The following is a 14,749-nucleotide window of genomic DNA, read 5'->3' on the forward strand; positions in this document are numbered from 1 at the left end:
CCCCCCCCCCCCCCCCCCCCCCCAAATGATGGAGGTCGTGAAGAAAAAGATCCTCAAATTGCTAAGTGTGAGGGTGATATATCCAATTGATTACAGCAAATAGGTTAGTCCGGTACTAGTGGTGCCTAAGAAATCAGGTGTCACTGTTGTTAGAAATCAAGATGACGAACTTGTTCCTACAAGAGTTCAAACAGGATGAAGAGCATGCATATACTATAGAGAGCTCAATTCGGCTACCCGCAAGGATCACTTTCATTTGCCTTTCATCGATCAGATATTGAGACATTCTCATAATTGCCTTTTGGGCGGTTATTCGGGGTATGATCAGATTGTTATCGCATCATAGGATCAAGAGAATACCAATTTTACTTGTCCTTTTGGTACATTTGCCTATAGACGGATATCATGTGGTCTTTAAAATGCGCCTGCCACTTTTCAGAAATATGTATAGTTATATATTCTCTGACTATGTGGAACACATCATTGAGATATTTATGGATGATTTTAGTGTTTATGGAAATTCATTTGATATTTGCTTAGAAAATCTTGAACTTGTGCTTAAAATATGTATAGACACTAACCTTGTTCTTAATTGGGAGAAATGCCACTTTATGGTAAAATGTTAGAGTAATGCTCGGTTGAACCCTCCAAGCATTGGTATGTCAAGGTTAGTTGTCATATTTTAGTATCAAAATTCAAAATCGCTTAATTAGATTACTAAAGTCCACTTCGTTAGGTTAGACTAGGAAGTCTAAAAATGTTGAGGCATGCAAGTATTACTTTGAAAACCTGAAGAATCCAAAGACATATCAACATCAACGAACACATCATCCTTCAACTTGAGGTTAGAATTACAAGAGTTGACTTGTTTTCATTTCTATATACGTTGCATTCAAGTCATTAAGATCGAAAACCTAATGAAAATGCGAGGGTACCAAAATACACCACCAAATGTTTCTTAGGAAATTTGTATGGACAAACTAGATGAGCTCTCAGTTTCTCTTTTTTCTTTTTTCTTTTTTTTTACCATCCAAATAAAAGTTGATATGTAATCTCTTTAAGTCTTGATGAAGTATGATTTGGTTGAACTCATTACGATCCCACGATTTTCATACCTTTGCTAATAATGTGGAAAATTAGTCTGTAGAAGAAACTGAGGGCGATGGAATTGGTTAAGGTTAGAGTGTTGATCAAAGATATGGGTTGATGCTGCTAATTTCAGAAATCAGAGATGGGGTTTGTTAGTGGTTGAAATTGATGGGATCTGGTGTTGTGAGATGTTGCTGCCATGAACTTCAGATGGAGATTGGGAGTCTGCTGGCTATGATTAAGAATTGGGGGTTTGCTTCTCTTCAAATGCAGCTGATATGGGTTTTGGTTGAGAAGAGCAAAGAAGAAACTGAATTGTTGTCGTTACCGCCGTACAAAATCAAGGAAGACAACACTGTTGGTTGTTGGAATTGAAACAACGAAGAAGGTGTTATGTGCTTCCAAGGTTAAATTCAAGATGGGTGTGAGTATTAAACGGATGTGGATATCTCGGGAGGTTGATAATTTATGGGTTTCGATTGCTGAGTGTGTTTGATGGATGGAATCTCAGGAAGAAGATTAAATGGATTTGAATATGGGTCTGAAAAGATGATGAAGTTGCTGATGTTGATGTGAAGTACATCAAGAAATTGTGCTCGAGAATCAGTTAAATATCTGTTGTTGTTGTTGCTTTTCATTGGGTTTGTTGTCTATTAGGGGTTGATGGTTTTTGAGCTTGTAGAAGAAAAATTACAACCGTTGATTGAAGCAACATGGAAAAAGATGGTGGTTGTCGTAAATCAATGAAGACCATGGTGTGAAATGTCTAGGAAATTCTACAGGAAATGAGCGAAAAGAATGGCCTGAACTTGGCCTGAGAAATAACCAAAATGTAGCATAAACTCGGCCGATTTTCCTTCCCCGCGAGTTAACTTGGTACCGACCAATGAGCTGATTCAACATAGTAATTCATCCAATGAAACCGAGTAAGATGACTGACTCAGCTGACTCTCCTCCCCTTGACCCTCTTGACTAACGATTGACCATCTTGACTGTTAACTCTAACAGTATCGTAACAGAATATTTTGTTATCATATAAGAAATTCAGGTGACCGGCAGTGCGTTTCTGTCTATATTCCGGTGGTACCAGTGAAATCCCGGCAACCCACGTTGTGTATAATTTTCTAGACTCATCTAGACTCATGGGTTTGAGGAATTGGGATTGATTTTGGAAAGAGAATATGAAAGGATTTGAGAAAAACTTGGACTTGTAAAGAAGAATTATTATGGGAAAGGATCCTATTCGTAATAAGACTGCAAGCAAATTGGATGAAAAACGTAACTTGAATCATTATTTTGTAACGAAGAACGATTCCTTGATCTAATTTCTCTTATTGATTTCAAATTTTAATCGTTTTATTTGCTTTTCCAAAATAAAACAAACCCCCCTTTGTAACATTATAAGAAAACTAAAACCTTTTGCTTCTCGTGGGAACGGACTTGACTACACTATATTACTTTTTAATTAGGTAGAAAAAATATTCATTAATTTTTTGTGGTTACGACATGCATCAAAGTAACGAAGAATTCAAGGAGTTGAAGAAACCAAGGAAATCAAGCATGATGGATTCAAGGAGTTTTTGAAGATTTATTTTTTAATCCATATATGTCAGAACATTGCTCGGTCGAACTCACTAGTGTTACTATATCAAGATTGTTGTCAAATTTAGTTGATCAAAATTATATCTTGATTTCTAGTCTACAATTAGTTAAGTCTCGGATTTGGATATAAGTGTGTAGTTGAGAATCAGACATCATTGCGTTCTACAGTTTGAAGACGAAGATCCACCGAAGCTTTTGGAGAACTTCTTCAACAAAAGTTAAGTGAAGACTGAACCACCTATTTCTAAAGTTATATTCATCTTTCTATCTACGAGGCTTCGTAGCATGACTAATTAGACTATTGCAAGCATATCAAGAATTTTGAGTCAAGTTTATATTGGTAATTAGTTCTCGAAATATACATGACTAAGCTTAATGAACATTTGTTCATAGTTGATGACTTTCGGTTAAGAACAAGTTATTGTTCATAATATAAATCGTGATTCAAGATTATCATTCGAAAATAGCCTCGAATAGTGATATGTGTTATTCATGTTATTTGAGAATGCTTCGAATTTATTTAGAGAGAAATATAGAACTACAGTAAATCTGGATACATGACAGTACGCATACCAATTCACATACTAGTGAAAACTGTTATAGGTCCGTAACTGTAGTACATGTACTCAGTACACGTACCAGAGTAGCTATATGCCGACAACAACTTTTTGGTACGCATACCCGGTATCTGTTAGAGCATAGCTCGGTTGAACTTCGTATACTAGAGTCAACTTCATATATAGTTGACATATTTTAGAGCATAGCTTGGTTGGTTGTCATATTTTAATGAACCAAAACTCATTTAAAGAGTCGCTTGATTATATACTAGAGTCAACTTCGTATAGGTTAGCTTGAAAGTATTAGGATATGAGACATTACAAGTATTTCATGAAGACTTAAAGAATGTGAAGAAGTATGGAGCTACAACGACAACATCATCCTTCCACCTGAGGTTAGTAATATTTGACTTGAACTGTTTCCTTCCCTAAAGTATCTTTCAAGTCGTGCATATTGAAAACATAACTGCGAAGCTATGAATGATTATACTCTAGTTAGACGTAGTATTAAGGAATACATTACGAAGTATAACGCTTATCTTTTGAACTTCATATATAAGACATCGACATAATCGTTTAAATGCTATTGTGATTATGTATGGGTATGAGGTGAAGATTACATCCTAGGAAACAATGTTTTACATTCGTTTAAAGGAAGTAAATTCATGAACTTGTTTTGTGAATCGAAAGGGAAATCGTTAGGCTTATTGGTATTGTTATTCATTGCATATCTTTTTAACTACCAATATGTGTGATTAGTATAACCGCTCATGACCTACTTATGTTCTTGGTAAAACTATTCACAAAACCTGACTTTTGTATTGGTATGACTTTTATTAGTGAAACCGATCTTAAATAATCACCTGATATGGTATGATCGATTTAGTGTTATTTGTATGACCAACTCTAGGCAGAGGGGAACCGATCCTAGTAAGAGGTGCAACCGATCACAAGAGGGGAATCGATCCTTGTAAGAGGTGCAACAATTTTCTAGATATTGGGAACCGAACACACGTTTTTAGATATTGGGAACCGATCCTATGGACATGTGCAACAAATACAAGTTAGATACCATATGTATGTGGGAACCGATCCTAGTACCTAGTCAACCAAGTTTTGGTAACTATCGTGACTAATTATAGTACCCACATGGAGGTAGAACCGAAACTTGTTTTGGTAGAACCGTGAAACCCATGTTTGGTGATTTGATAGGATAATCAATCACATAGTTCTTGGAAGTCAGATGAACCGGTTCTAAACTTGTTTGTAAGTGTGGAAAATCGATTCCAAGATTGTAAGTATGAAAGAGGACTTACAAAGTAAAGATCTCGGCATACTTTGAACATGTGCAGTAACACTTATCTTTTATTGTTCAAAGATATTCCTTAATAGCTAAAGGAGAATCCCGGATCGAAAATAAATTGAGAATCTATTAATTAAGGCTTTTAATTTTATATTTGGAAAATAAAAATTAGTAATGTGCATTTACTAGTTGGAGATTTACTAAGAGATTTCAGTCAATATTTGGATAAGGCATTTCCAGGAATTATGGAAACCGAATTTGGAAATATATTGCATATCTTGAGAATATTTTCGGTTTTAGAAATTCCTTGATGTCCAAACTTCCTTGGTCTATAAATATCAAAGTTTTCATTTCGAGCAAACTAATCCTCGGAGCCAGCAAAACTACCTAGTTGTGTTGTTACTGATGGAGCCGCCTATTCGGAGAGGAAAGTAACCTAATTAGGCGAAATCTCTTACACCCGCTTGGTTTAAAGAATTTTTTGGGATTGAGAAGCTCTATTAGTACCGTTGGTGGGAAACTAGATAATTACGGTTTATTATTAGTTTTCGATTGATTTGATTGACTCACGGTTGTTGAACTTTGATTGCACCTAGTTTGTTTATGCTTGAGAATCTTCTCTTATGATATAAGATTCACTCAAACTAGATCGAAGTTTCGACGGGGATCTTTAGATTGTTTGTAGATCTAAAGACGTCTTGTGATAACCCATTGTTAACAAACTTCGTTTTGTGTATGATTGATCACAAGAGATTCAATTTGATTGTGTGCAGGTGTTTATTGAAGATCTAATAAGATTTGAAGATGAAAAAGATTTCTGATTTGGGTTCATAATCTTTGGTGTGCACAATACTTATTTCGGATAAAGAGGATCCAACTATAATCTAGATCGGCATCAATACAATTCTTTGTGATTAAAAGTATTGATTGCAAAATCTTGACAATTACTTTGGTAATTGTTATTGGATAGATCTAAGGACCTGACAAAGGAGTTTATTGGGATAAACGGAAGAGCCTTTTGTCGAAATCATATCACTTGGTTGAAAATAGTTGTTACCGAACAGATTTGTTGTTCCTTTACTGTTTGGAATACGAACCAAAGGAATTGTTCCAAGTACGTGACTTACTACAAGTCGGAGGCGTGAGAATACATACGGAACTAGGTGAACTATAGGTTTAGTTGCTTGGTTTCAACTATACGAAGTTGGTTTGATTTTGTATAGCGGCTTAATCCTGAGAGTATTCAATTCTGGACAAGGTCCCGGGGTTTTTCTGCATTTGAGGTTTCCTCGTTAACAAAATCTTGCCGTGTCATTTACTTTTATTTTCCGCAATTATAATTTTTGTTATTATAATTTAAAGTAAACTACACAAACGTTTACATGATAGTAATCCTATTGTGTTTGGTTAAGTCCGAACCATTTATCAAGTAAAGATACTTTGTTGTTGTATTGTCTCGATCTCGTATCCATAGACCATCACACGAAGTGTGAACCGATTAGTTGTATTATATCGACTCAGTCTATAGACAATCACTTTCGGAGAAAGAACTTATAGGTGTAAAAGTTTTAGATTGAGGTATATTTGGGTACCCTTGTCTTTTCTGTATCCATACCATAAAAAGTCTGTTGCTCATGAACCAGGAATGGTACGCATACCCAGTATGCATACCGTAAATGAACCATTGGTATTGAATCCAGAGTGGTATACATACCCGGTTCACAAACCCGAAAAGTTTTATGAGTTCCTGAAATCGTTTGTCTTAATGGTACGCATATCCGGCATATGTACCATGACATAAACAGTCACGAGAAAGATAGAGTACACGTATTTGCCCCGTCGAATATTTTTTAGATGCACAAAAATTATTTCTGTGAGATAGTTGGCATTTGAATAAATCTCTAAAAACACTATATAGATATGATTTATGACATTATAGCCTATGGTTGTGACTCAAGTGTAAAGTCTTAAGTGTTATATGAAAATGATTAAGCTTATAGTTCAATCGGCTAGTCACGACTAACGTCCATGAACAATATCTTTATACACGGTTCGATTATGGTTCATCCTAATCAGAGTGTATATTATATTATGTTAATATCATTTCAAAAATTCATCCAACATTGGATATTGTTTGCTTGGTTCCAAAGCTATCTTAGCTTAAACCTAAAGCAACCTATACTTTGAAAGTCTATATAAGCGAGAACCTCAAGCAACTGGGATTTATGAATCCCTAACACTATTCTTTGTGTGTCCTAGTTGTAAACTAGAGTCTTTATCTCCCTCAAACCCTTATAGGGTTTAACGACTAAAAAGACTTCACCTAGGGATTCGTAAAGCAAGGTCCAACTATCCTTTATCTTGATAGTTCGTGTATCCTGATCTTGTTTGTCAACTGTTGATCTGCTCACTCGAACAAGATAGATAGAAATCGCAAAGTTCTCTTCGTCTCAGACTTTATGATTCCACAAGTTTAATAATACTCGTGAGGTGAATATCTAGGCTGCTCTTTGGGAAGACTTTGAGGTTAGCTAGACTTTGTCTATTGCTATCGATTTCCAGTCTCACCTTGATTCATTGATCAGAAAGAAATATATAGGCTTATCTATGGAGGCATATTGGTTTAAAGTATTCAATTGAGTTGAAGAAACTCTTAGGTCGTAAGGAGCGCGACTGTAACTGAATTACTGTGGGTTTTTAATTCGGTCTCAACTACATTCCAGTTTGGAGTTAATTGGTAGTAGGCTAGTGCCTGTAGCGGTTTAATACAGTTTGGTGTTCAAGTCGGACTAGGTCCCGGGTTTTTTGTACATTTGTGGTTTCCTTATTAACAAAATTTCTGGTATCTGTGTTATTTATTTTCCGCATTATATTGTTTATCTTTATAATGAAATATCACAGGTTATACGTAAACCAATTAAAGTAGATACATCCATCATGTTTGTTGGAAACGACTTGATTGATTCCTGGAGATTGATTTTTGAGATCGTCCAAGTATTCTCACACATAGTTAGGTACATGGATTTGGTTATGTCAACCTCTTCATATAATTCCTTGATTGAGATTCATTAATTTGAACTCTCAGAATTGTATTCGAGTTTAATCCATACAGGTTTCCTAAGAAAAGTTGGAGGTGTATTTTGGTACCCCACTTTTTCACTTATTCTCTCTATCACTAAATTTTATTTTAATTAATCTACATACTTTATCTCTGTCTCTTTTTCTTTCTAGCCGGGGTTAAAAAACCATAAATAGAGAATGTGTTTCTTTGCCATATACAAAGAACCTTACAAACTTACGGGCATTGAAAAAAACATAAACAAAAAAATAAACAATTAATCTTCAGACCTTGCTATCACTAAGGAGGTTGGTAAAGCATACCTTTTTTTTTTAACAATATCGTCCACCATAATGTAGTGATGCATCTTCGTTGGTTTTGACCTCAGACGGTATAAGAAAATATTTTTGTTATGAAAATACGTTACTTAGTTTAGACAAGACTAAAATACGTTAGTATTTTGCAAAATAATTCTTAAGAACTCAAAAAATGTCAGTCAATTTCGAATATGAGTATACATCATCAACGATGGAGATTGATTTTACATCATCATCCATGACGTAGATAAGTGTAGGAAAAAGTAAAAATAACATAGGAGTTTGGTAGGCCTCCCATCCTCTTTTCTACTTAAGATATCGTCCACTATAATGTAGTCATACACGCTTGCTTGGTTTTCTTGGTTGTTCTTTTTCCTTTATTGGAAAAAGTAAAAATACAAAAAAAAGGATAAAAATTAGAAAAAGTAGAAAACCAATCCATTTTACGATCCAAATCTTTTGATCTATCTTTTATTTATATATGTAGCCATCAGGGCAGCACACAAGATTTTACATGTAAAATCAACTATCTTCTTTTTCTGAGATGGCAAGTCTATCTTTAATGGACTTATAGAAAAAGAAGAAAACACATCTTTTTTATCATAATGCTCACAATAAAGAAAATCCGAAACTCATTTACTTCCAACCACCACAATTGATCTCTATGAATAGGCGAACTCTGAACACATTAATACTCCATTGGCATTTATGGATTCTCCATTATAAATACACCTCTAACCAGCACCAGCATTATACCACAACTTTTTTACTTGCAAAAAAATATCATTATAGTTTTCCTCAATGTCTCGTCTTTATTTACTTCTGTTATTCTCTTCATCTGGAAAACTACATGGTGATGGTCCTTTCTTTTCACATCGATTTTTGTTTGTTTTGTATAGTTGAAACTATTTTCATGTTTGCAGGTTTTAACTTGTATGTTAATTTGTTTTCAGGTCATGTTTTTAGGGAAAACGATCCTACCGGCAGTACATCTGTGTCAGTCAATTATACCCAACCGATGAATAACACTACTATATTTTTTGGTAAGAATCCTATATAATTCTACGTGCAACTGATTTCGCTTTTTTTTCTTCTTCATGTTTGCGAGTTTTAAACTTATGTATGTTAATTTTTGCAAGTTTTAAAGTTGATGTATGTTTTAAACTTTTTTCATTAATTTTTTTTCAGGTTCTTTTACGGGAAATGATCCTACAGATAGTATGGCTGTGTCAGACTGTCCCTCAATCCCAACCGATGAACACCGCTACTACATTATATTTTGGTAAGCATTGATAACGTTATAATAAACACTTGTTTTAGGGATTGATATTGATTCCTTTTAAATATTTGTTGGAATTCAAAATATCATAGAATGGTAGAATTCATTTCCATGATATTTAATATTGTTGTTGACATAAAAATAGATCTGGTTAATTACTTATTTTTATGGAACGTACACATATTCTTATGTATGTTAATTTTGCAAGTTTTAACTTGATATATGTTTTAAACTAATTTCATGTTTGAATTTTTCAATAAACTATTAGCAGTTCAACGATCAAATTCTACAAATCCATCTTTCATTCTCGTGCCTAGATAAGACACTATAGGAATTCAACGAGCTAAACGTATTAATGTGTGTAACTTTCAGAGAGGTAAGCTTCTTATACATGGAAAAAGTGCCTGGCCATTGAGCTTTCATTCAATTAAAATAATCATATAGGTAGGACTCACATAAGATGGAAGTAACTTACGACCTTTGTGCTTGGTCAAATGTCAAGCATCCCTGATGAAGTTCTGAAACATGATAATAATTAAACTCATTTGAAAACATAGCACTCATACAAGCAGCGTATGTAACAAAGTCATTAAGAAGCATGATATGCATAATATGCTGAGAGTGTATTATTACCTTTGTGTCACTTGACACATCAAGCATGTTAATTTTTGCAAGTTTTAAATTTGATATATGTTTTAAACTATTTTCATGTTTGAAATTTTTCAGGTTCTATGGACAGTACGACTGTGGAGGATGACACCAATGTGTCGGTGAATTCCTACAACCCTAATGTGTCAGCCAATTATAGCCAACAGATTAACGTTGCTGCATCTTTTGGTAAGCATCCTATATAATTTTATTTTCAATTTTCATCTTCTAAATCGGGTCATGTTAACTTGTATCTTTGTATACATGTTAGGGAATAATAAACAATTAATTTAATGCATTGATTTACGTAATTGCTTTTCAAAAGTAGTAATTCTCTGTATAATAACAATCTTTTATTTAAGATAGTTGTATTTCCAGTAGTACCCTCAAAATTCTTTACAAATATATTCCGGAAAATATTGTGGTCGGAGCCCACCTCTTATTTTGGTATTGGGATGTCTTTAGTCTTATGTATTTGATAATCTTCTTAAATTCTTACATTCCACGGTGGTATAATATTAATTAAATTTGTTTATTATATATGTAACACCAAAAGCATTCCTTACCACAACAGATTAATACCTTGTTTTGATCTTCATCTTAATAAGTATCTACAAGTGGGGGTCTTTATATTCCTTACTCTTATATATCACCACCTCTGAGTTCCCTCCATCACTATTAATCATCATGAGCTTGTTTCACATTAGTAATAAAATATATAAATTATAATTACTAACAAAATGCATAGTTAAATTGTGTTTTTTGAATCTTTTATTTTGATATTTAGATCTTCATTGTATTACTGTAATATGTAATCTTCGAAGGTAACAATTAAGAAAAGAGAAAAAGTTAAAAGACTGAAAGAAGAAAAAACCAGCAGGATGATTAATAAAACCAAGATAATTAGGGTTCTCAATTGCAGTTTAAATTAGCCATCCGATTAAACAGTAACCAGAATGTTAATGATATGTTAAAGAAGCACATTGGTAATATCATTTCTCCAATGCAATCTGCTTATGTTCCAGGGAGACTTATCTCAGAAAATATTTGTATGCTTCAAGAACTAGTAAAATCAATGAAGCATAAAGGAGGTAGAACAGGCCATCTAGCTTTGAAAATGGATATATCAAAAGCTTTTGACAGATTGGAGTGGAGTTTTCTCATAGAGGTTCTAAAGAAGTTTGGTTTTTGTGACAAGTTCTGTCATCTTATTTATCGGTGCATCAACACAACCCAGATTGAAATTATGATTAATGGTTCTCCATCAGTTTCCTTTAAACCTACAAGGGGAATAAGACAAGGAGATCCCTTGTCTCCTTATCTTTTCATTCTATCTATGGAGGATTTCTCAAAGAATCTTAACCATCTTGGCTCAAGAATCAGTTAACAGGAATGAAAGTTTCAAGATCAGCACCAAAGATAAACCATTTATTGTTTGCAGATGATTGCTTGCTATTTTGCAAATCAAACCAAGTCCAAACAAACAAATTACTTCAAGTAATACATGATTTCAGTAAGTGTTCAGGTCAGTTAATCAATTTTCACAAGTCAGCTGTTTATTTCAGTAAGAACACAACTCCTTCTAATTCCCAATTGATCAGTGGTCTTCTCCAAGTTAGACAACTTGATATTGCCAATGAGAAATATTTAGGCTTACCTTTTTTTTTTTGGAAGAAACAAAAAAATTCCTTTTTCTTGTCTTCTTCAAAAGATGAAGGCTAGACTCTCAAAATGGTCTTGTATAAACATTTCTGAAGCAGGGAGATCTGTGACGATTAGGAATGTAATAAATTCCATTCCAGTGCATCATATGAGTAGCTTTAAAATTCCAGATTCTACAATTTCATAGTTGAATTCAGTTTAACAACAATTCTGGAGAAACAAGAATAATAATAAAGGTAAACACTTTATTGCTTGGAGAGAGGTCAATAAATCTAAAGAAGAAGGAGGTCTGAGGTTTAGAGACCTTGAGGTTTTTAACAGAGCTTTGTTAGCAAAAGCAGCTTGGAAACTTTGCACAGATGAATCTTCCATTTGTGCTAGATCTCTTAGAGCTAAATACTTCCATAATGGTCAAGTATTTAATATAGAAGAACATCCTAAATCCACTTGGTCATGGAGGAATATTAGCCCAGAGCTGAAATTTGTTAAAAAATATAGCATGTGGTCAGTTGGTGATGGGAAGAAGATTCAAATTTGGAATTACAGATGGATAGAAGGTCTTGACAATCCTCCAATTCCTAAAGCTAATGCTTCACATCATCAGAACTTCACTTTTGTGGTCCAACTTTTTGATCCAATTTCAGGTGGATGGAACATCAGTTTACTTTCCTCCTTATTTGAACCAGACACAGTTACTCTTATCCTCATGATTTTTATACATCATAATGTGGAAGACAGACTTGTGTGGTCACTTGAGAAGAATGGTAGATTCACTGTAAAATCAAGTTGTAGGAAAATGTTGGAGGAAAAACATGGTAACAACTCAGTGGGTACAAGAATGAAAAGTATCTTCAAGAAATTATGGAAGCTACCTCTTCTTCCCAGAATTAATCAATTTGCCTGGAAATGTGTTAAAGATATTTTGCCAACAAGAGATAAGCTGCAACATTTTATTCAAGATGGAATGCATAACTGTCCTTTCTGCAATCAAGTTCTGGAAACTCCAAGTCATTGTATTCCGGGTTGTAATATTTCAAGAGTCGTTTGGTTTTTTGTGTTAGGTATGCACACGGGGAATACTGATAATCTTATGAATTGGTTATGATTGGTTTGATAAGCTAAATGCGAGACAGGTTCAAGAAGAGGTATTATGCAAAATGGTGATAGTAGTTTGGTGCTTATGGTATTTCAGATGCGAAAAAGCTTTCAACAATGTTCAAGTTACTCCAGAAATGATCGTAAATAAGTGCAGAAAAGAGATTTCTGAGTTTGAAACTAAACAAGTTTCTGCACCTAGGCCTAATATTTATATCCCTAGAACTAATTTGCACTGGTATCCTCCTTCAAGAGACTCTTTTAAAATTAATTGTGATGGCTCGTTTCAGCATATTAACAAAACAAGTGGTGTGGGACTGATTATTCGTGATTTTGCAGGTATCCACAGGGGATTAAAATGCATCTATTTGAACTGTATATGGAGTGCAGAACAAGCTGAAAGTAGAGGCTTATGGGAGGCAACGCTTTGGGCTAAGGAGCAGAGGTTATATAAGGTTGTTTTCGAGCTGAATTCAAAGATCGTGGTGGATGCAGTAAACAATGAAGTTTTTAATATATATTGGAGGCTTAGAAATTTAATTCTAGATATTAAAATTTTATTTTCGATGTTTAGTTCATGGTATTGCAAACATATACCTAAGGAGCAGAACAAAGTAGCGGACAGACTTTCCAAACTTGCTAGAGTAGAAAGATTAAGTAGTGTATGGTTGTTAAATTCTCCAGTAGAGATCTCTGCCATTGTGCAGGAAGAAGCTCAGTTTGTAAACAATCAAGCTTAATCAATTAAATTTCCAGTTTCAAAAGAAAAAGAGACATAGGGTCCCACTATAACAAGAGTGTAAATCCAATTTTTAATAAACCATCAAGGATAATAACGTAAATGGAAAATCTATGTTTATTTTAAACTAATTACACCGGTTCCAATAAAGAATTATGAAATCAATGCATTAAATCAATTGTTTACTATTCCCTAACATGTATAAAGGGATACAAGTTAACATGACCCAGATAAATCATATTCTTAACTATCTGTTTATGCAGCAGATTCGGCCGACATACCAGGTGTTCTGGTTAATTATACCGAGGAAATAACCAACACAACCTGTTACCTTCAAGGTAATCATGAGAGCCATTGTTACACAAAGACCAGGTTTAGATTCGTGAACGAGAAGGATTTCAAGGTCTTGCCTCACAAAAATTCATCATCAGAGAGGTCCCCACATTGGGTTGCTGATGTGGTTCTTAGTCTTAGATAGTCAGGCCATAAATGGTACTATAGATACTGTTAGATGGACAAATAACTCCATTATAACTTATACTGGATTGCTTAGGCCTTAGAGCTTCTTAAAATCTTTACCAAGTGGATATATGTTCATGTGTCAAGGGATACATGCAGCCGATTGTTTGATATAGTAAAACCTATTCGGAAGAATACTCCATATAGGAATAAACTCCATATAAGAATAAAAATTTAAAGTCCTGATTTGTGCCAGTTATATTTAGGAATAAATTCCATATTTGGATAAGTCATAATTTTTTCTGGTGTCGTCTTAAAGAACCTACCTCCATATCAGAATAATTGACATCATAATATAAATATATAACACTTGTCATACATTAAAATTTAAGATGATGAGGTTCTTGTAACCATATTACAAGTTCGTTTTGCTTCAGAATGGATTTTTTGATTTTTTTTGCACAACTTAATACGAATATCTTCATACTCATTTGATCTCATTTGTCAATTTTCGATGTGATAATTATGATGTATATGAGTGTTTTTATAACAAATTTTGTATATACATAATATACAGAAAAAAAAAATCCTCATTTAAATAGTTTTTGTTTATACTTAGATACATTTTTGTGTTTCCTATGCATATGCATGAATATGCCCAAATACACATACGAATTTTTTTTCTTTTGGTCTATTCACGTCAGACCTCCATATAAGAATATTTTTTTGTGGTCCCTAGAATATTCTTATATAAAGGTTCTACTGTATAAGAAGCTAGACTTTACAATATTGCAGTATTTTGGGAAAATGTTTCTCCGATTTTGTTAAAAACTCTTATCCGAGAGAAACTCAATGGCATAGGCTCATAGCTATTGAAGTGAATGAAAATCTCTTTTTATATTAAAAATATAAAATACATTAAGAAATTCAGAGAGTCTATA

Source organism: Papaver somniferum, chromosome 1, assembly GCF_003573695.1.
Source record: "Papaver somniferum cultivar HN1 chromosome 1, ASM357369v1, whole genome shotgun sequence".
Classification (NCBI taxonomy): domain Eukaryota; kingdom Viridiplantae; phylum Streptophyta; class Magnoliopsida; order Ranunculales; family Papaveraceae; genus Papaver; species Papaver somniferum.